We start from the raw sequence: 23,369 nt of genomic DNA on the forward strand, positions 1-23,369 counted from the left end.
CCTGGATTGCCGCCAGACAGAGAGGTAGAGTTTTCGATTGACTTGCTTCCAGGTACGGATCCTATATCCTTGACTCCCTATAGAATGGCTCCAGCGGAATTGAGAGAATTGAAAATTCAGTTACAGGAATTAACTGATAAAGGTTTCATTCAACCTAGTACTTCACCTTGGGAAGCTCCGGTGTTATTTGTAAGAAAGAAAGATGGAACTTTGAGATTATGTATTGATTACAGGCAATTGAACCGGGTAACGATTAAAAACCGTTATCCATTTCCTCGTATCGATGATTTATTTGGTTAGCTCAAAAGTGCGTGTGTGTTCTCTAAGATTGATTTGAGATCTGGCTATTATCAGTTGAAGATTAAAGATGAAGATGTACTTAAAACGGCTTTCAGGACCCATTACAGACATTACGAGTTTTTGGTGATGCCATTTGGATTGACTAATGCACCTGCAGCTTTCATGAGGCTAATGAATGAAGTATTCCAGCAATATCTTGATAGATTTTTCATTGTTTTTATCGATGATATTCTGGTATACTCTAAGTCGAAAGCAGATCATATTCGACATCTTAACTTGGTATTAAAGAAATTGAGGGAGCATCAGTTGTATGCCAAGTTTAGCAAATGTCAGTTTTGGTTGAATCAAGTGGCATTTTTGGGACATGTAGTATCGGCACAAGGAATTCAAGTAGATCCTCAAAAGATTGCAGCAGTGGAGAATTGGGAACAACCACAAACCGTCACAAAAGTACGGAGTTTTCTTGGTCTAGCAAGTTATTATCGACGGTTTGTTTAAGTTTTTCTATGATTGCTTTGCCACTAACGAAATTAACCAGGAAGGATGTTAAGTTCGAGTGGGACGAGAATTGTGAGCAAAGTTTCCAGCAACTGAAATATTGCCTCACTCATGCTCCAGTATTGGTACTTCCTGATGATAGCAGTAACTTTGAGATTCACAGTGATGCTTCTTTGAATGGTTAGGGATGTGTTTTGATGCAGCATAATAGAGTGATTGCCTATGCTTCTCGACAGTTGAAGATTCATGAAAGGAATTATCCTACTCATGATCTTGAGTTGGCAGCCATTGTTTTTGCTTTGAAGATTTGGAGACATTATCTCTATGGTGAGAAGTGTAAGATCTTCACAGATCATAAGAGTCTTCAGTATCTTTTCACTCAGCATGATCTTAATCTTCATCAACAAAGGTGGATGGAGTTACTAAGTGATTATGACTGCACTATTAAGTATCATCCAGGTCGTGCAAATGTGGTAGCTGATGCACTGAGTAGGAAACCTCAAGGTCGACTTAATGCTTTGTATGCTTGTAGTGTTCCTCTTCTTGCAGAATTGAGAGCTACTGGAGTAAAGTTGGAGTTAGAAGATCGAAGAGAAGCTTTTCTTGCTAGTTTCCAAGTCAGGCCAGTTTTGGTTGATCGTGTACTTGAAGCTCAGATGGTTGATGAAGAGATTCAAGAAATGATTCAATTGAGAAATGAAGGGAAAAAGAAAGACCTCAGGATTCGAGAATCAGATGGCATGCTTATGCAGGAGAACATAATGTATGTGCCGAATAATGAGGAATTAAATAAGGAAATTTTGGATGAAGCACATTGTTCAGCTTATGCGATGCATCTAGGAGGGACTAAGATGTACCATACCATTCAACCATTTTATTATTGGCCGGGTATGAAAAGGGAAATTACAGAATATGTAAGTAGGTGTATTGTTTGCCAGCAAGTCAAAGCAGAAAGAAATAAGCCTTTTGGGCGGATGCAACCACTTCCCGTTCCTCAGTGGAAATGGGAAAATATAACTATGGATTTCGTGTATAAGCTTCCACGTACACGAAATGGATTTGATGGCGTTTGGGTAATTGTAGATCGACTTACCAAGTCAGCACACTACATTCCAGTGAGGGAAAAGCATCCCCTGAATAAATTGGCTAAGTTGTTCATCACGAAGATTGTGAAGTATCATGGAGTTCCAGTGAATATTATTTCTGATCGAGATCCAAGATTTACTTCTAAGTTTTGGGTAGCTTTTCAGGTCTTGGTACGAAACTGCTTTACAGCATTGCTTATCATCCTCAAACCGATGGACAATCAGAGAGGACTATTCAGACGTTAGAGGATATGCTGAGATCTTCAGTGTTACAGTTTGGTGATTCTTGGCATGATCGCTTAGACTTGATGGAATTTGCCTACAATAATAGTTTTCATTCGAGCATTGGTATGTCACCATTTGAGGCACTTTATGGTAGAGCTTGTCATACGCCATTGTGTTGGTCAGAGGTTGGTGAAAGAGTGCTTGAGGGCCCAGAGATTGTAGATGAGACTACTCAAAATGTTTACGTGATTAAGTCTAACCTAAAAGCAGCCCAGGATCGACAAAAGAGTTTAGCAGATAGACATGCTACTGATCGAGTATATGACGTGGGTAATTTGGTATTCTTGAAATTGTCACCATGGAGAGGTGTAGTACGGTTTGGAAAGAAAGGCAAGTTAAGTCTTAGGTATATAGGACCTTATGAGGTCACTGAAAGGATTGGTGAAGTTGCTTATAGATTGGAGTTGCCTCCGGAGTTATCTAAGGTACATAATGTGTTTCATGTCTCGATGCTTCGACATTATGTTTCAGATCCTTCACATGTGATTCCTCCTCAACCTTTGGAGATTAATCCGGATTTGACGTATGATGAAGAACCAGTGACTATCTTGGATTGGAAAGACAAGGTTCTAAGGAATAAGACAGTGAGCTTGGTAAAAGTATTGTGGAGGAACCACTCAGTAGAAGAAGCCACTTGGGAGACAGAAGATCAAATGAGAGAGATGTATCCGAGGTTGTTTTATGAATATTAATGGATTGATCGGTTGCATGAATTTTGGGGACGAAATTCTATAAGGAGGGTAGATTGTCACAACCCGTCCCGAAATTAGCTTATCGTTGATGTGAAAAGATGAAATTACCCTTAAGGTGATTAAGGTATGTGTGTGACATGTTATTGAATAATGCATACTTTCCTAAGTTTTGGAAAATTTACGTTAGATTAAAGGTTGTATGTATTTTGTGTGGTTAGGGACTTAAGAAAATTGGATTGTGATTGTTTTGGGTGGACCACACACACACGGGACAAGCATACTCATCCCGTGCCTTCTCTCTCCTCTTTCTTAGTTCTCTCACTCTCTCCCTCTCAAAACCGTACGGACAAAGAACAAAGCCCTCAAATCTTCATAGATCGAAGGTTCTAAGGTAATAATTGAACTCCTCTTGAGTCCCTGAGTTCAAATATACTAATTTTAGAACTTAAAACCTTCGATATCATCGTGAAACCATAACCCCGAAAATGTGCATTGTTCATGCACATGTAAAACGTTGTGTTTCAGGGAATTTTAAGCTCACAGTGAGCTTAAGGAGGTCCTCACGAGCTTCGGGGTACTTCGTTAGTAGAATTTGGACGTCGGAGGACGGAGAATGGAGCTTTTCAATTTCGACCAAAACTTTCGAAGCTTTTTTCGGTGAATCCCCGGCGAGTTAGGTGTCGAGGCAGCTATGGATGTGTTCATCTCATCAAGATCTTCATTTTGATATAAAGAGCGTTGAAAATAGTGAAGAAATGAGTAAGTTATGGTGATTTAAAAATTTCCTAGAAACCGGCGGCTGGAGGAAGAAGGTGATGCGCGTGGGGATGCGTGGGTCCGTGCCCCTCCCGGCGTGTGGGGGCACGTGCGGCCTCGAAATTTTTTTTTTAAAAATACCTCGACGTCCGTGACGTCGAGTAGGTCACTGTGGTATATTCATAGACCCAAATTGAGCATCGTATGAGAAGTTATTTCGAATTGTCGGTTATGTGCTTTAATTAACATTTTTATAGTTGTTTCGCATAGAGGTGATACCTATCCCGAGGACGAGTGCATTCAAGGACGTCACAGGGGTTACGACCCTTCAACTTATCAGTGAGTGGGCAGTTATTTTCTGTTATTACCTATATACTACTGAATTTCCCAGAAATTGAATTTAAATGAAAGTATGTTTTTAAAATGCCATGCATGCATATTATGAATTATATGAATTAGTAATTGATGCATATATATGTTAAATGGTGCTGTGGACGCACAGGTGTGAGTTTATATTGTTCATATGATTTATTGATGATGTGAATTGTGTTGAGAGCTCATAACCTACACCCTTGGTGTTGGTGCTTATATTATTCACCCCGCACCACAAGCTCACCTTGGATCCAAGTAGGTGCATGTCGTACAGACCATGAGAGGGTTCCGACATGTCGTACAGACCATAGAGTGGTTCCGACTGTAGGTGATTTTAGATTATTATACAACTGTTGATGAGAGAAGCACTAGAGCGTATTCTTACACCTTTCTTATCGTACAGACTACTTTAGGTAGTTTTGATTTATGTGCATAGTAGCGCCGTACAGGTCACTGCGGTGGTTCAGGTTGGATGGTATATTGAGCTTTAGAATTAACCGTACAGGACCAACTGCAGGGTCTCCGGTTGATTCCTTATTTCACCTGTTATAATGTTGCATTTTTATTCTGTTGTTGACATTTATAGCATAACATACCTTCTGATTTTTTATAAAGAATTATGATTTGAGATATACGAAGATTATATGCATATTATGTTATTTTCTGGGAAAGTATACAGGTTTTACAATGAGGGATTAGAAATGTTATTAATTGAAATGTTTTCAGAAAGCTTTGTTTTACTGACCCACTCAACTTTGTTTTGCGCCCCTCCAGGTTCTAGTTATCAGCGTTGGTGGCCCACGAGGATTCCCATGGCATTCTGATAGACTACTCATGTAGGACTCACCTTCGGGTGTTGTAATTTAGTAATGTTCCTACTTGACTGCACCTAGTACTTATGCTCTGAATATGTGTGTTTCTCACTTAAACTTACTCTAGCATGCTAGTTGGATATTATTGCTAGTATTTGGTTTTTATTTCTTCGTATTTCTCTTACCTATTGCTTCCGCGTCGCACTTTTGGTTACATCACACTCACGTGACGGCCAGCACGCCTTGATTCTAGGATCGGGGTGTGTCAATGACTCCACCAGGCCACATCTAAGTCTGATCCCTTAATAATTCTACTTTCACTATGACTCGGTCTAATCATGTTTTTTTTGGATTGAGAACTTGGGTCATCTTTTCTCGGAACTAGGCCCAGTATTTTAAGTCCAAGTTGAAGTAAATTAGGATTTGTGGTAACGATTTAGGAAATAGTTTTGGTTTTACATATATAATAATAATAATAATAATAATAAACAAAAAAAAAAGGGTTTGTTAAATAGGTTTTGTAAAACATAAAATTTAGTTTTGTTAAGTATTTTTTGAAAAGGTCAAGCATGTCACCACCATATTACCATGGTGTTTACAAGTGGCACCTCAGCCACTCGACCTCCACCATCTTTGCCACTGCCACGTTCTATTGGGAAATTAGTTACTTATTTTAGGCCAAATCAGATTAATAGTCTCTGGTGATAAGGTATTCGAAAAACAACTCCTATGATTAAAAAATTAGGATTTAAACTTTTATGATGAAGAATGTTAGCAAATTTAACCCAAAAGTAACATTTCCATCCAATGTCCATTAAATCAAGGGATAAATATGTAATGTTGTCCTCTTTAATTTGTACCTCCACCAAAATTTTCAAATGAATTACGAATCTCTCTGGCAATTATGTGGAGAAAAGTGAAATTTGTGTTGTATTCAACATCAAACCGTTACAAGGATTTTATACACTGGAGGGATTGATTCCCGATCCTGGAATTGAGCCTATACAAGTAATAACATTCGTACAATTAAGGGATTACACAAAGGTTAAGGGATCATATATCAGTCGACATATCTCAATCGCTGATTATATGTTAAGGGGTGTAATATCCACACACCCCTTTTTACTTCTCACACACCCTTCTAATTTTTGACCGTCGGATCGGATGAAATGAAGAAGATCAATGGACATAAATTAACAAGGGGTGTGTGAGAAATAAAAATGGGTGTGTGGATAGCACACCCCATATGTTAATCATCATTTCTTTCCTTAAAACTCCCCCTCAAGTTGGAATGTATATTTATAATTCCCAACTTGCTAAGTAGAGTTGAAAACTGTGAGATATCAAGTGGCTTAGTGAATATGTCAGCAGGTTGTCGTTGAGTCGACACATGAGCCGTTTTGTCTGTTCCATTATGGATTTTCTCCCGAATGAGATGGCAATCAATGTGCTTGGTTCGTTTATTGAAAATAGGATTTGATGCAATATGGAGTGCGGCCTGGCTATCACAGTATAACATTGCAGGTTGTGGTGTGAGATACCTAAGTCTCATAGGATTCTATTAGCCAAGTGATTTCACAAGAAGTTGTAGCCATGGATCTATATTCGGCTTCTGCGCTTGATCGGGATACAGTAGCTTACTTCTTGGTTTTCTAAGAGACTAATGAGTGCCCAAGGAATATGCAATACCCGGTGACAGAACATCGAGTGTCTGGGCACCTAGCCCAATCTGAGTCACAAAAAGCTTTCAATTGAATGGAGCTATTTGCAAGGAGAAATAAGCCTTGTCCTGGATTGTTTAAGATAGCGTAGAACATGGTACGCTCCTTCCATGTGCGGCGTCCGATGCTTGTCCATGAACCGACTTAATATATGAACTGGATATACTAAGTCAGGTCGTGTAATGGTTAAATAAATCAATCGACCCACAAGTCGTCGGTATGTGGAGGGATTTGGAATGCATTCTCCTTGGTCTTTGCTGAGAGATAAGTTTTCTTCCATAGGACATAATGTAGGTTTAGCTCCAAGATATCCAACATCTTCAAGAATCTCCGGTGCGTATTTTCTTTGTGAAATGGCAATGCCTTTGCTTGACCTTGCTACCTTGATCCCCAAGAAGTATTTTAATTGTCACATGTCTTTTAACTTGAATTGATGCTTGAGTAATGATTTTGTGACCTCAATTGCTTCCAAATTATTCCCTGATATAATAATGCCATCCACGTAAACTAATATGATGATGATCAAATTACCTTGGGTGCGAACAAATAACGAATAGTCGGCCTTGGACTGTTGGAAACCCAAGTTTTTTAGTGCAACTGAAAGCTTTATGAACCATTGCCTTGACAATTGCTTAAGGCCATACAATGACTTGTGTAGTTTGCAAACACAAGTCTCCCCCTTTCGTCCAAACCCAGGTGGAAAAGTCGTATAAAAGCCCTCATCAAGGTCTCCATGTAAGAAGGCATTATTGATGTCAAGTTGGTGGAGAATCCAACGTTGTGCAATAGCCATGACAAGCAAAGATGAACTATAACAAGTTTGGCGACCGGAGCAAAGGTTTCTTTGTAATCCAAGCCTTCAACTTAATTGTACCCCTTGGCCACTAGACGTGCCTTATAATGTTCCACTGTGCCTTCCGGTTTAAATTTGACCTTGTAGACCCATTTTCAACCGACAGGTTTCTTGCCAGGATGTAACTGTTGAAGTGTCGACTTCGAGGGCATGGATTTCTTGACGCATGGTAGTCCGCCAGTGAGGGTGCTACATAGCATGCGAAAAAGATTGAGGTTCTACATCCATGGACATGGTCATGGTGAACGCACGATGGTGAGATGATAGATGATAACTTGTTATAAGATACTATATTAGCCAAAGGATAGAGTGTAGACATCGAAATTTTGGTAAATAAATGTTGACCGATAAATCAAAATTTCAACGTTCACGTGTCACATAAATTTTACATGTAGCGTGTGACTCAACGAAAAAATCGAAAAGAGTCAGAAAAGTCATCAAACAGGACACGTGTCAACACCTGGCAGAAACGACTTATTTCATCTAGAATATTATATTCAAAATTAGGCCTTGGAAATTTCTATAAATAGAAGGCTAATTCATTCATTTGGGGGGACAAAAAAATTCATAACCAATTCACATTACACCAAAACACTGAAGCTCTGAAACTCTAAAGCTCCCAAGCAAATCCAAAGGATCAAGAAAGCTCTCTTCGTTCTTCGTCAACTCAACCTTCAAGATCAAGCCCCAACGGCTATTCGAAGGAACTTCCACCAATTCAAGATCAAACCCCGACGACCCTTGAAGAAAGTGTTCATCGTTCATCAACCGTTCATCCTAAAATCAAGCCCCAACGACCCTTTGGATCAACAACATCAACAAATCCACACATCCAACCGTTCTTCAAGATAAAGCCCAAAAGCCCTTGAAGATTCATTCATCAACTGTTCATCAAGATCAAGCCTCAAAGGCCCCTTGAAGATCCATTCATCAACAGTTCTTCAAGATCAAGCCCAAAAGCCCTTGAAAGATCCGTTCATCCATCAAACCTTCAAGATCAAGCCCAAAAGGCCCCTTTGAAGAAACTTCCAACCATTCATCCGAGATCAAGCCTCGACGACCCTTGGATCAGCATCACAATCCACAAATCAACACCTTACGGAGATCGAATCAGATGATCAAATTTGAGAGAGATTGTAACCCAAAATCATCAAATACAAATATTATTTTGTACGCGTTGTTCTTGTCTCGTTTGTTTTAGGAAAATTTCGTGTTTACATAGAGACTACTTGATGTGAAGACCGGAGCTAAGGGTGATGATTGGGAGGGACAAGAAGGAAGAGGAGCCTCGATGTGATAATCCTTGAAGCGAGGAGGTGGCTAGGCACGAGTTTGGTGGGACAATTGTTAGGGCAGCATGATCATAACTGGAGTGTGTTGCAGGTAGTAGTGGTGGTGACATCGGTGGTGAAGGTTCAGTGGCAGTTAGTGTTGCGAAGTTGAGCTCATTTGGTGGAGTTCTAGTCGTGGCAGGTGGTGGTTCTAAACTTGGTGCAGTCAGAATGGTGTTTGGTAGGACAATGGGTGTGTCTGATGAAGAGTGAGTGTAGGGAAATATATGTTCACGAAAGGTGACGTCTCGAGAAACAAATATTTTTCCAGTTTAGAGATCATAAAGACGATACCCCTTTTGCCTATAAGGGTATCCAAGGAACATGCACTGGGAGGCACGAGCATCAAATTTGGTGGGTTGTTTATCATGTGTGGAAACAAAACATAGACAACCTAAAACCTGTAAGTGATCATAGGCTGGTCATTTTTTGTAAAGAAGCTCATAAGGTGTTTTCCTTTGTAGCAATGGTGTAGGTGTGCGGTTGATAAGATATGTGGCTGTCAAGATAGCATCCCCCCAAAAACGTTTAGGTAGATGAGCTTGAAAAAGAAGTGTCTAGCCGTGTTAACCAGGTGACGGTGTTTTCGCACGACAACTCCATTTTGTTGGGGAGTTCCAACACAACTAGTTTGGTGAATGATGCATTTATTAGAATAATATTGGTTCATGGTGAATTCGGGACCGTTGTCGCTGCGAATGATTTTGATTTTAGTTGAGAATTGGGTTTCCACAAGGTTTACAAAATTGGTAAGGTAGTGGTGTGTATTGGATTTGTGGTGCATTAGATAAACCCAGGTGCATCGATTGAAGTCATCGACGATAGTAAGAAAATAACATGCTCTATCATGTGTAGGGACATGATTACGGCAGTATTCAATGGTATGCCTTCTTGCGCTTCCAGCAGTATTCGATGGTATGCCCTTTGTTCCCACAAAATTCACACTTTAGATGGGAACGACAAGAATCTGAAGTATGACCAATCATATCACATCGATCACACTTTAGGCGAGGGTTCCGTGGCGTGAAATCTCTGCTTGAATTTCCTTTGTTGTTTTTCATTGAAAGGCAACAGCATCAACTGTGTTGTTTGATGTAGAGGACACTGTCCGTTGTTTTTCTTCCTGTAATATGAGTGAGTGTGCTTTGCTGACTGAGGGAAGTGGATCCATGAGGAGGATCTGGCCATGAGTGTATGCATCATTCAGCCTCATAAGAAACTTCATAGTCTTCTGACTCTCTCGGAACTGGAGGGTCTCCTTTATAGTGCCGTAAGAGCAGGTGTGGGGGGGGGGGGAGATAGAAACTTCATAGTCTTCTGACTCTCTCGGAACTGGAGGGTCTCCTTTATAGTGCCGTAAGAGCAGGTGTGGGGGGGGGGGGGGGGGGGGGGGGGAGATAGAACAAATGGCATCGCATTCATCCCATAAACCTTTGAGTTTAGTGTAGTAGGCGCTGATCGTCATACCATTTTGCACACAATCATGGACAACTTGTAGAAAAAAGTGAATTTTGTATTGCATTCAACATCAAACTGTTACAAGGATTTTATACACTGGAGGGATTAATTCCTGATCCTGGAATTGAGCCTATACAAGTAATTACATTCCTACAATTAAGGGATTACACAAAGGTTAAAGGATCATGTATCAGTCAGCATATCTCAATCCCTGATTATATGTTAATCATCATTTCTTTCCCTAACAAATTCCAATCCGAAGATAAATTTTGCAAATAATCTCAATTCTAAATTTATTAATTCATAATTCTTTAGAAATTTCAATTGAATTGTTTAGAAATTGAAACCCGATGCAGAGAATTGGTCCCTTTGGATGGCGATGGTGGAGAAACAGCCCTCCGTCACCATCTCCGCCTTCTTGAGACCTACAAGCTTCATTAATGGAGTTGTTCATCTATTTGTTTGTTCATTCGTTGTAGACTCAGATTTTGTTTGTGTATTTAAACACATATGGTCATCTAAAGTGGGCATAAATGAATGATATGAATTTACTTAAATTTTATTACTTTTCTCGCATTTTCCTTTCCCCTAATTTCCTTTTTCGTTTATGTCAATCTATGATCCTATCATTTGGTACTAGAGCCAGAGAGCCACCGTGGATTATGGTTTGCCTCCGTCGATCCCACACTTCCAACGCCGTGAAAAAGTGTGATGGATGATTCCAGTGATCAAGGATTCTATTAGAATCTAGCAACCAATGTTTCTCAGTATGACCTCATCTTCCTGTCGATCACTACCAGATTCCATTCCATACGAGTTAAGCCCACCTTTCCTTTTTCCGATTGTATACCAATCGACCACCAAATAACCTATCCTCGTATATGCATGGGCCTGCCGTAGCTCCTTTATATACCAGTCCCATTTTCCTCCCGCATACCACACTACCTTCCGTTATGTATTCTGACTCCATCGACGTCCCTCAAAGCTCTCTTTCCTTTGCCACAAACCCTAATTTTTACGATTCTCAAATTTACTCTCCATCTTCGTTATATGAAGGAAATTTGTGGGTTTTCGATTCCGAGAACCATCTACGATTTCATGACCCCTATCAGATCTCTCCTAACGAACTTGACCTGGGTCTTGGTTCGACAGTCTGCACGCAAGAAATGTCTTCAGCGTGGTCAGAGGTGTTCACCACATCTCTAAAAAGCGTTGCTTAAATAGGTTTTAGCAAAGTAGAAACATGGACAGGAAGGCTCCATCTATAATCTTTTGCCAACGACGTCATCGAAATCCCCTGATTCTATCCTTCTGCTACTCTATCACTACTATCGATACCTACATCACAAGCACAAGAACCATCCTCGCCACAATTTCCATCGCTGAATCAATCGTCAGTATTACCAGCCCTTAAAACCCATCGCATTCCACCGTTGCTGTCGACGTCACCATTGTTGACAGCAAAGGCGACTCTGTCCATGGCACGAGCTTCCATAATGGTCGAGTGTTTTCGAACAACAAATTGTTCTACCCTTACTCCTCAGAAAATTAAGTGTTTCCTGAAAACGATTTCGCATGTGGAGATGAACTGGAAGTTTTAGGGTTCCTTGACTACAGTCGATCCAAGAACTCTTCGAATCTGTCTTCCTTTGTAGCAGTATGCTTGTGCTCCTACTTTGGCACTAACAGTTCATTTTGCAGTAACATCGTGCTTATGATGTGATTGAATTCCGCTTGAAGAGTCACTCTCAAACTAGCAGCAATATTAGTAGAGTTGTGCCACTATTGGGTAGCTCTACTGGTGAAATTACAAATTTTTCTAACAAGGAAGAGGTTATTCAGGAAGCCCGACAAGTCCCTCCACCTAAAGAACCCGATAAGGCACTCTTCTGTCAGGTACCAATCTCACATTTTCCACAGAAAAATGTACAATTGAATTCGGAATTTTCTAAGTCTGCTATAACCTTGGAATGTAATGTGTCCATTTTTTAAAAGTAGAAGGACAATACTTGTCCAGGATGTGTTTGATGAAATGTCCAAAAAAAGGATTAAGCTTAGAATGCCTGATGTTCTAAACAACAACTTGAAAGAAACATGTGAGTGGGTGTGCCGATTGATGAGTTTAGAAAATATGTATTTAGTGGATATAGGGCAATGAGAATGTTAAGTTTTTCCATTTGGTGAAGGGGGGTTTGCCAATAGAATGTTTGTTGAAATACAGAAAAAAGGGATTCAGTGGGACAATGACTTTAATGGGTGGGTCAATATGTCTCCTGCGAGCACGTTTGTGATGGCTTTGAATGAAGATAAAGTGTTCGATGAAATAGCTAAGAGATGGAGTAAGGTTATAAGGTACCGTTTGATATGTGGGACGGGACGGAATAGAGTGGGATAAGGTGTTCTATCCTATGTTTGGTGCGCCTAAAACAGGTGGAATGCGTTGTTCCACAGGACGAGTTTTGGGTGAATTTTGGTTCCGACTCACCCCCCTGGAACAACTGGTTCCACGTCTGTAGAACACAAAATTATAACATTTTAAGACAATAATACCCCTTATCTTTTTCAATATTTACATCATCAAAAAAACAAACTCTAAAATTCTATCTTCTTCGTTCCATCTTCTCTGCCTGCAGCTGCCTTTACCCATAGCCTTCCTCCTCATCCTCTCCCGTAGCAGCTGCATCTCCAGGTTCGATCTTGATCTTCTCCCGTAGCCGTTGCATCTCCAGGTTCGTTTTCTTGATTTTTCCATGGAAAATTTCAATCGGAGTCAGAGCAGCGACTACACGTCGAAGGACGAAGGCACGGAGGACTATCGGCGCGGCGGCTACCACGCCATCCGAATCAGTGACACTTTCAAGAGCGGACGGTATGTCGTTCAGACCAAGCTCGGCTGGGGCCATTTCTCCACCATCTGGCTCGCCTGGGACACCCAACACTCTGTACTCCTCTCTCCTTCTTTCTTCTCTTTTTATGATACTGCGTTTTATTGCTTTTTGATATGAGGTTGTAGATATTAGTCGTTTGAGAATGTGGGGGAAAGTAATTGAAATTTTAATCTTGTTCTTGGTTTTTTTTTATCTTTGACATGCTTAGTTTTAAGTAAATTAATTAATGACAAATGTGTTTTGTTTTTGTTGGGTGGGTGTTGAATTGCACAAAAATGCCAGAGATTTGTTGCTCTGAAAGTGCAAAAGAGTGCTGACCACTACACCAAGGCGGCCATGGATGAGATAACCATCTTGAAACAGATTGCAAAGGGAGACCCAGATGATAAAAAATGTGTGGTGAAGCTATAATGTAGAGAACCTAATTATTTAGAGAACCTATCTTCGAATAATTTGGTTATTGCTCTCCTTCAAGCTGACTTGGCAATCACAGAAAGAAAAAAAATTCCCAAATCAGTCAAAAAAAAAAATCCAAATTAACCCAACCCATTCCTCTGTCATAATCTTTTGATTAGTTTTCCTATCTCTACTCCTAAATTTGTCTTCCATGCTCTCTTTCCCATTTTTCCCTCACCCTAATATCCCACCTGCAAAATCTGAACACTGTGACCTTTCCCTAGCTAGCTAGAAATTTTTATCACCCTCCAATCCCATTTCATTCCAAGTCCATCACAAAAATGGGACAACAAACTCATAACAAAAATACAATGTAAAAACCATCCCAAATTAGAAAGAATAAAGCGAAAAGAAAAAAACACATCATATACCTTTAACACAACAGCTTGAATAAACCCCAACAAAAATTTACAAACTCTGAAAGGCACCGTTTCCTAACTTAAAGAAAAAAAAAGGTATCACCCATCCGTAACAACAAATCAACCAAGCACATAAAACTCAATTAAAACAGCATTTAGAAGCACTATAAACCCAAATTACAAAAAATATCATTGTGATCAATTGTTTGTTTGTGATAACTATCTATTTTTGAAGCTTTCACTAATCAATCCTTGGTTGTAGACCAAGAAAGACACGATGGGCACACACAATTAGAAGCTCTAGGCAAACTTGAATTCAGGATATGGTTTCTGATATTAAATTACGCTGGAGGGTGTGCAAAAGTTGGACTGTGGCTTATTTGGTTCTACTTCTGAATTGCTTCTTGATTAAACTGTTTACTTAGCTGCTTTTAGGTGTCTTTACTTATGAATCAATTTTTTTAGAATGAAGTTAGAAGATGTTCTAGCACCAAAGACCATGCCGATGCAGTGGTTTGAGAACACAGTTTGGGAAACTTTGGGTAGGAAATATGCTCGCAAGGAAAATCGACAATAGGTGAGCATGACTCTCAAAGCCGGTTTATGTTTAAATTAGTGAATCACCATAATCTTTGCTGGTTGGTTTTCACTCATGGCCTATTTTTTATTCAAGTTCCTGTAAAGAAAATTGGTCTTTTAACATGCTCTTTTCTAAATTTTAAAAAGGATCGTAATTTTGTAAATAAATTCAAATCCCAAATTGAAATTGCAATGTGACATGGTTTTTTATCCTAGCCATAATTAGACTAATGTGATTTATACCTAGAGACTAATGTGCTTTTTCACATCCTTTTTTCTCTCAAAATTTATAGAAATATGAAAATGATCATCACAAATTTCAAAACCTGCATTAACCGAAATTAAAAGGAAATGGACACCATAAGTGCTTGCAAGATGAGAGAAGGGAAACAAAAAGGAAATGGTGCATTTGAACAGAATGATGACAATTTAAAACTTTAATTATGAAAATGCATAATTTTCATATGTGTTAGATGAATGAGTTATTTTAGGATTACAATGCCAATCTTTCGTATTTCGAACTTGCGAAAGATGGTCCTGAGGGTGATAAAACTCATGTTTCAACGCGAGTCATGGGAACCTATGGATATGCAGCCCCAGAGTATGTGATAACTGGTGAGTGTGTGCGTGTGTGTTCTGTAACCATCAGTTCATCATACATCAATATAACACACTCCAATTCAACCTATCCAATTCAAAGTAGCACATCTCTAATTCAACATATCCAATTCAAATTAGCACATATCCAAATTCCAATTCAATAAACCACATATCCAAATCAATTCAAACTAAATACCTAATATTCAATCACATATCCAATTCAAACTACATGGCTAATATTCAATAACATGTCCAATCTTTTAGCACATTTACAAAACAGATTTAGAACACTATAAAGTCTACTGAGCAGGAGAACCTAAACATCAAAATCCAACACAAAGACAAAGCAGCATACCAATTCTCTATCTTGTATGCTCTTTTCAGCTGGATCTTCTTAACTCGTTTGAAAACTTGTTCTATGTGCTCTGTTGCATCCTGCAAATTTGTTAAATCAACTTAATAAGTAACACTCTAATTCTTTTTTAGCCAAACTAAGCCGAAAATTGTCAATCCCATAAAAAAGTTGCATCTTTTTCACTGTATTTTTCCATAATTTAATCACAGAGAATCGGTCAAAGCAAGGGAAATTATGTTGATGTTTCATCTAATCGCCAAATACTGAATAAGGTTCTCAAGATTTTTCATTGAAAAATTGACACAGTTTAAGGGCATTACTCTAAAGATGCTTTGCAAGTAATGAAAAGCTGACCAAGTTGATATCAATCACAAATCCAAATGAATGTTATATAATGAAGCAAAACACTTAAAACGAACAAGGTTAAAGAGGTTTAAAAAAATGTGTGCTAAACCTAATCATGAAAGAGAGAATGATGCGGAAAAAAAAGAAGGTAAAAACTAAGGAGAAGCAGAAAAAAAAAATACAGGTAAATACGTTTGTTTTCCAAGTGAGGTTTTTGGGTCGATGGAATTTTTGTGTATAGAATAATGGGATCAATTAAATTCTAGTTCATGTGTTTTAAGACCAATCCCACCTCAAAAAATAAGAGTAAATTTGTATTGATACCACAGTGATAAAAATGGATAAGTTTTATACGTGGATGGTTACAGAGTTATGGGCTGACCTGGTTCATAAAGAAAAATAAGAAAAACTTAAATATTGACAAAAAAGATGAAGTTTTTTTTTTTTTTATGTTATAAGTGACCATATCAGTATATATTGAATAAAGGTTTTTTCTTTTGAAATGCAAAAGGAAAAAATGTTGAAAAATAAATTAAAAGTTGAGAGTGATCAATGTTATACCTTGAAGACCGCAAATAGAGGCAGTTCTTTCAGATTGATTCCAATTTGGCTGTAGGAAGCTGAAACAGATTCAAATTGTAAACATTTTGCACCAAAGATTGGATACGGAGAGACACAAATACTGTTTCCAATGAATAAAAGTGAGTGCAAATATAATCGTTTCGTATACGATAAGGTAGGGAAAACGACGATCAACATATTGGGATCTGATGATCATATGTTAAGAACAATCGATAACGGTGATTAATACAAAATTGTAGCTGCTAGTGGTTGAGTTTGAAACAAAGAGGTAAAACATACTGATGCTAAATTTGATTTTAAAGGTTGGTAACAATCATGGAACGATGCTGGATATGATTATAGCCCATGATAAAGTTACTTTTATAATTATTTATTGGCTAACATTGCATTCATGGTATAGTTAAAGGCTCTATACGTTTTTAGCACCAATTAAGTTTGGTTCCAATGCGTACAGAATGAAAATAAAATGTTGGGGTTAACATTGAACAGTTTAAAGATTAAACTGGTTAGAACAGTTTAAAACCAAAGATATCGCTTGAGAATACATTAGGTGATCAAATTATCCAACGAAAGATTTTAAACTGAGGACAATGGGTTGCACAAAAGTGAAAGAGAAGCGGATAAAAACAAAAAAAATAGAAAAAAAAAAGGCAGGCAACAACAAAAATAACAGAAAACTAACAACGCAAAATACTTGATACATTGAAAACTAAATGTCTAAACGGATTATATACCTTCAATAAACACTGGTGATTCTTGAAAGTGAAGAAGAATGAAATCAGTAGAATTTATCTGCAGGATCACAAAAAGAGAATTTAAATGTAGAATTTATCTGTAAATCAAAAACTCCAAAAAGACAAACAATGAATAAAAAAATGAGGTGCATCAAGAAAAGAAACCTTACCAAGCTCAAAGCCCTAATGTCTAATCTAAATTAGAGAACACTAACCCAGAACACAAAGTACTACACGTTTCTTAGGAAATTACTTTGTTGTGGAGGCTATATATATAAGTGATAATTTCAGTAACCTGTTGCTGAACCTCCGTTTATCAAAACATAATAAAGTAAAGTACATAGAAAAAGCATCGTTAAATCTTCCTAACTATAAAGTACCTGAACATTTTTTTCACTCACACCAGGGACACCACAAAGTAAAGGAACTAATAGCCCAACTAATTGGTTAATGTCCAGCAAACCTTCCACTTGTTTATATGAGGATATGGCTGCACCAAAAATAAATATAGTTAAAATAAATTCAACCAATATGGCATGGAAACCATGGGAATTAATCATACGAACCGAGTCAATTGACCGAAAAACACAACATAAAATGCATCAAACCATCAAGAAAACAGAATCAAATTGATGTCCAAAGTCTAGGGTAAACAACACACACAAAGACGTGAAGTGGCAGATATTTGAATATGTACGCTCACCGTTGGGATGTTTACCAATATTTAAGTACCATTGCAGACAAAGTAATATGCGTTGGGTGAGTGATATATAAGACTTATAAGTTGCTTTATTTGACATTTGCAGATTGAGTGGCTTTATTAGGACCCTCCGGTGTCTCTATGGAATCAATTTATTAATAGCTTAGGGAGTCAATTAATCTTTTGAAATACAAAACTTTAAAAGTTGAATGGTAGATTCTTCAACTTCTCAGGAACAGGTGCTCTTGACAGTACATGAACAAAACATGCTAACTGATCTACAGAACCTGTGTTCGCTGACCAGTGATGGAAACAATCAAATGCAAATAATTTTTTCGGGGGTGATTAATTGTGGCAAAGAGATCCTATAGAGATGGGATAAAATGACATTGAAATAGGAATCCCAACCCAAATATCATCACAGAAGCAAAACAAAAACAGTGAATCATAAAAAGCTCCAAGAGTCAGAATTCTAGAAGAGGAAAACAGAATGCTCTCAACTCAAGCAACAGTATCAATATTGTTCTACTACATTACACGTTATATAATGAGCATTATTTTTATTGAGATATCTCACATCTCAAAAAGTTCAGAAATTCCAACAAAGGTGACGACCACATTATATAAAGAAGAAACCTAGACCTAGTTGAACACACATAAACAGGCTTGCTTTAATATCATAAAGATACAACTAAGATATTTCATGCTGACTCAGGCAAACTAAGTAGACGCAATAACAACTCCAGAAAGGTGGAGGCAGGAGCACTAAACACCTTGGAGGTTCTAGATAAACGCAACACAATTATTAGCATCTAATGTCCATATGCTGGATTTGAAATTACATGAATATCACAAATAAACAGAATGGATTAGAACAAACTTTTGGCAACTCTAATATGGGTAGCTGCATTTGGAGTGGAGATGGTTGTGTTACTGTTGAAAGCTGAGAACGATCAGTGACACCATCAATGTCCTCCTCATTGATGTCATACAGACTCAATATCCTGCATGGTAAATCACATGAAGATACATGAAACAGCGGAGGTGGTGGCAACTAATCATGGAAGGAACAGATACCATCATTCATCATCTCTTCCCAAAAACTACAGATACGTTTTAATTCGACAACTATGAATACATATTCAAATTGGGAAAAAGTAGGACATAAAACATACCCAAAAAGTAACAGTGGCGTTCTAGCTACTGCCAAATCTCAGATTTATCAACTGAGGAGACAAAACGCAAAATCCCCTTTTAGCTGGGAAAGCCCTGACAACTCACCACAACTCACCATAAAACCAAACTGTTAGGGTGTCGTCCAAATTAACAAAAATCCAAAATTAAAACTCAAATACAGTACCTGAGTTGAATAAAACTCATTTCACTATGATCTGAATACAGGCCGCGCACAAACTGGGATGGAAATTCGTCAGAAATCTGGCAACAACTTCAGAATCCCAGACGGCAAAGCCATCGATCACATCGATTCAATCTGCTACTCCTAAGGAGGTATCGTTTGTTATGCAAACGGGACGGGATGGAACATAATGGAATGGGACGGGATAGGATGGGACAGAACGGAGAGGAAGTAAAGATGCCTTCGGATGTAAACAAGGAAGAAGAAGGAGACGGAGAGGTTATAATTTTGTGTTCCACGGATGTGGAACGAGTCGTTCCAGGGAATGAGGAGGAACGAAAATTCACCCAAAATTTGTCCCGTGGAACAACACGTTCCACCCGTTTTAGGCGCACCAAACGTGGGACGGAATGCCTCATCTCACTCCGTTCTGTCCCGTCCCGTCCCACATACTAAACGGTACCAAGGAACCAAATCCCTAATTACTCAAGCAGCCGAATTCAACAGATCTCAACAAATTAATGCAAGTAAAATACAAAAAATTATAAAAATCAAATGAAAATAATAAAGCTGCAAAATGAAGTAGCAATAGTGTACCTTTTCAAATCAAAGGGATTATCTCGCAATCTCATGGGGAGTTGTGAGATTTGTGGATGCTTAAAATACACTGCAAAATTTCTCAAATTTTCTCAAATTCCTCAACTTTTCCAAATTCTTTAAATTCTAATTCTAATTGAATACACCTGGAATGTTATAAACTTCTTTAAAATTCTAATTTAATACACCCAGATTTCTAAAGATTTTAATAAACTATCTTAAAATCCTGATTGAATACACATTGAATTTCAGAGAATCACTTAAAATCATGATTGAATAGCCCTTGATTCATTAAAAGAATTAAAATCCCTCAAAATCTCAATTGAATACAAAGAGAAAGTTAGAGAGAACCAAAGATTTGGGGGTTTTGAATGGAAAGCTAGAACGGAAGATTTCGAGACAAAAGTAAACATTAAAGAGGACACCAGCACAACTGAATACAACATGAATCATCCAAAATATAGTGCAATTACATGTATATATTAAATTCACAAAAATAAATAAATAAATAAGGAAAAGTGAGAAAAAAAAAATTGGCCTCTATTGAGAGCAATAGTTACGGTACACTTTTTGGTGAGGTTGGCGGAGAGCTCACTGTAGTGGTGCTCGTACCCTTCGAATACGTCACTCATCTTTCCCTAAGTTTCTATCTGCATTCAACCCATCACACAATTTCAGCAATAATTCAGATACAAAGCCCTAAATCCAACAAATTTGGGAGATTGATGCGAATTATGATGAAAATTTGAACGATCTGATATCAATGGAATTGGAAGTAAATACCTGTTTCAATATGAGATTTGAATGGATCGCCGGAGACGACGGCTGAAAAGCAGTGGCGGGTGTTTATTTTTTGTTCTAGGTGGTGGTGGCTTGATGTTGAAGCGATCGAAACGGATCGAAACGGTAATGTGCGCAAAAGTAAACCTCTCTCTCTACATGTGACCCTTCCTTTCACGATTTCACCGCCAAAGCCCACTCATTTTGGTCAACAAACAAAATAGTGGCAGAGTTGTAATTATAATGAAATTCAGTGCAAAACACTATTCATTTCTACTATGCCAATTCCAAACCTTTCTTTAGACTAAAGTAATTGGACTCCTACTTCTAGTTTACAAAATTATACTTCTAGAATACTATTTACAATAATCCCCTTTAGTGTACAACTCATAAGATATTACTGAAATAATAATCTCACATCCCGGCCCGGGAGGGACCACTTCCCGGGCCCGCTCCATTACAGTAGCATAATATTGTCCGCTTTGGGCTTACCATTCCCTCACAGTTTTGTTTTTGGGAACTCACGAGCAACTTCTTAGTGGGTCACCCATCCTGGGAGTGCTCTGGCATTTTTCTCGCTTAACTTCGGAGTTCCTACAGAACCCGAAGCCAGTGAGCTCCCAAAAGGCCTCGTGCTAGGTAGGGATGTGAATATACATTTAAGCATCACTCCCTTGAGCGATGTGGGATGTTACAATCCGCCCCCTTAGGGGCTCGACGTCATCGTCTGCACACTTCCAGCCAGGGATTGGCTCTGATACCATTTGTCACATCCCAGCCCGAGAGGGACCATTTCTAGACCCACTCCATCACCGTAGCACAATATTGTCCGCTTTGGGCTTACCATTCCCTCACGGTTTTGTTTTAGGGAACTCATGAGCAACTTCCCAGTGGGTCACCCATCCTAAGAGTGCTCTGGCCTCCTTCTCGCTTAACTTCGGAGTTCCTACAGAACCCGAAGCCAGTGAGCTCCCAAAAGGCCTCATGCTAGGTAGGGATGTGAATATACATTTAAGGATCACTCCCCTGGGCGATGTGGGATGTTACAAATAAAGACAACAACAAGATATTAGGATCACATATTTGATAAACAAAATTACAATAAACCAATTATGCTTAGAATACGGAAGACATGACTCTTGCAGATAACTAAGGAGTCTTCTACTTTCAACAAGACAAGTGTTCCAGCAATAATAGGAAATGCTCAGAATGGAACGTTTGTTTTGTGAAAGCAGGTACACCATTATATAGTGATTAAGGTTCCTCCAATCCCGCCTATTATATAGTAATTGGAGTAATACAACAAATCACCATTTAATCTTAATATTGTCCCACCAAGGCATGTACAATATGTCTTAATTAAGGTTTTAATTAGTCAACTAAATATATCTTGGTTCCATGATTCTTGCTAACCAATACGGAATCATGATCTTGAAAATCAAGCTATTTACCTTTTAAATAATTTGATTCATAATAATAGACAACTCAACATGAGTCTTACACAACTTAAGATGTAGTTGCATCAGGTTTTCAGGAAAATATAGAAACAGTTGATGAAGCCATATTGTTCGACACAGGCAACGCATACGTGCGAAGTAGAAAAATGTGAGTCGCCGCGACACGTCGATACTTGACATGCACCAAGCGGTAGAAAATGCACGGAAAGGTATCCTCATTTTTGCAGGTTCATTATGTTGCGAAGTGGAAGGGTATCACTTTTATGACAAGTAGACAAGGAGTTGGTGTTGGTGGAGGAACGGTAAGACTTGAGTAGTACTGCTATTCACATGTATATGTAAGGAATAAGCGGGCACCACTAATGTCCTTTTAAACTTAGGATAAAATGAACCAACCAATTTTACGATTATAAATTTAACTTGTGGAATAACTAATTGTCCATTAACCAAAACTTGGATCATTGTTTTGCACTGTTTAAAATGGTTCCGCTTAATAAAACTGCACTTGAGTCTAGAACAGTTATATTTATTCTGTTAAAGTGCTGACAGTCTTAACAGACATCCTCTCTTGCATAAGATGAAGCGCCAGTTATCCGGTTGTCATTGATACCTTGATGCTGCAGCTATGCTACCATAAAAAAAGTTGGGGTTCCACTATAAAACCAATTGGCAATATGTGAAGTAACTCAACTTACTTATAAGCACATGCAAGGTCCCTCCTTCCATTAATGTGGAATTTATTTTCAACACATCCCCTCACGTGTGACGAAGTTGAGGTTCCCCATAAAGCCAATTGGTTTTATGGTAAAACTGCAACTTTCTTCATGGTATCAAAGCAGGTTGTCTAACATGGGAGACCCAATGGCCATACATGCTCCACGTCACCCGATTTATGTTGTCTAAATGTTAGGCTTGAAAATTCACCACACTTGAGGGGTCATGTTAAATGAATCCCGCATTGATGAGATGAGAGACCTTATATGTGTTTATAACTAGAACCTCAACTTTCTTCAGATTTGACCTAGGCCAATCTGAGAGGGGATCAGTCCTTAAAGGTTTAGATCTTGGTGTAAAAGGCATGCGGGTAGGAGGCCAGTTGAGATTAGTTTATTGGCATGAAATTTATTTGTTATGTCTTGAAGCAGAATAACTTTAGTTTACGCGTTGCAGAAGAAAATTAAGGTTCTTCCTTCTTTTATGCTGTTTGTTGATGCACAAAACCGAAGGTCTTGGAACAACGTAAATCCTGCCGTGAATCTGCATGAAATGTAAATAACACAAGATGTATCGTGGTTCACCCCAATGTTTGGGCTACGTCCACACTGTAGTTGATTCTGTTTCTCTGTAAGTGTATGGATACAAGCGTTTGGGGGAAGTCCCCCAGAGAAAGAAGAGAAGGGAGAGGAGAGCCTCGGTG

At 38.5% G+C, this 23,369-nt stretch overlaps 2 long non-coding RNA genes across 2 annotated transcripts; one reads left to right on the forward strand and one right to left on the reverse strand.

The window, feature by feature from the left end:
- Positions 1 to 12,733: 12,733 nt before the first annotated feature.
- Positions 12,734 to 14,664, forward strand: LOC103454724 (uncharacterized). Its single transcript, XR_011575641.1, has 2 exons — positions 12,734 to 13,105; positions 13,334 to 14,664. It is a non-coding gene; the product is annotated as an uncharacterized lncRNA (long non-coding RNA).
- Positions 14,665 to 15,156: 492 nt separating this feature from the next.
- LOC108175321 (uncharacterized) lies at positions 15,157 to 20,437 on the reverse strand. The gene is made up of 6 exons (XR_011575640.1): positions 18,937 to 20,437; positions 18,642 to 18,765; positions 17,442 to 17,551; positions 17,062 to 17,119; positions 16,307 to 16,365; positions 15,157 to 15,480 (listed from the first exon to the last, which is right to left on the reverse strand). It is a non-coding gene; the product is annotated as an uncharacterized lncRNA (long non-coding RNA).
- Between the last annotated feature and the right edge of the window lie 2,932 nt (positions 20,438 to 23,369).

This window comes from Malus domestica, chromosome 14 (genome assembly GCF_042453785.1).
Source record: "Malus domestica chromosome 14, GDT2T_hap1".
Lineage (NCBI taxonomy): Eukaryota > Viridiplantae > Streptophyta > Magnoliopsida > Rosales > Rosaceae > Malus > Malus domestica.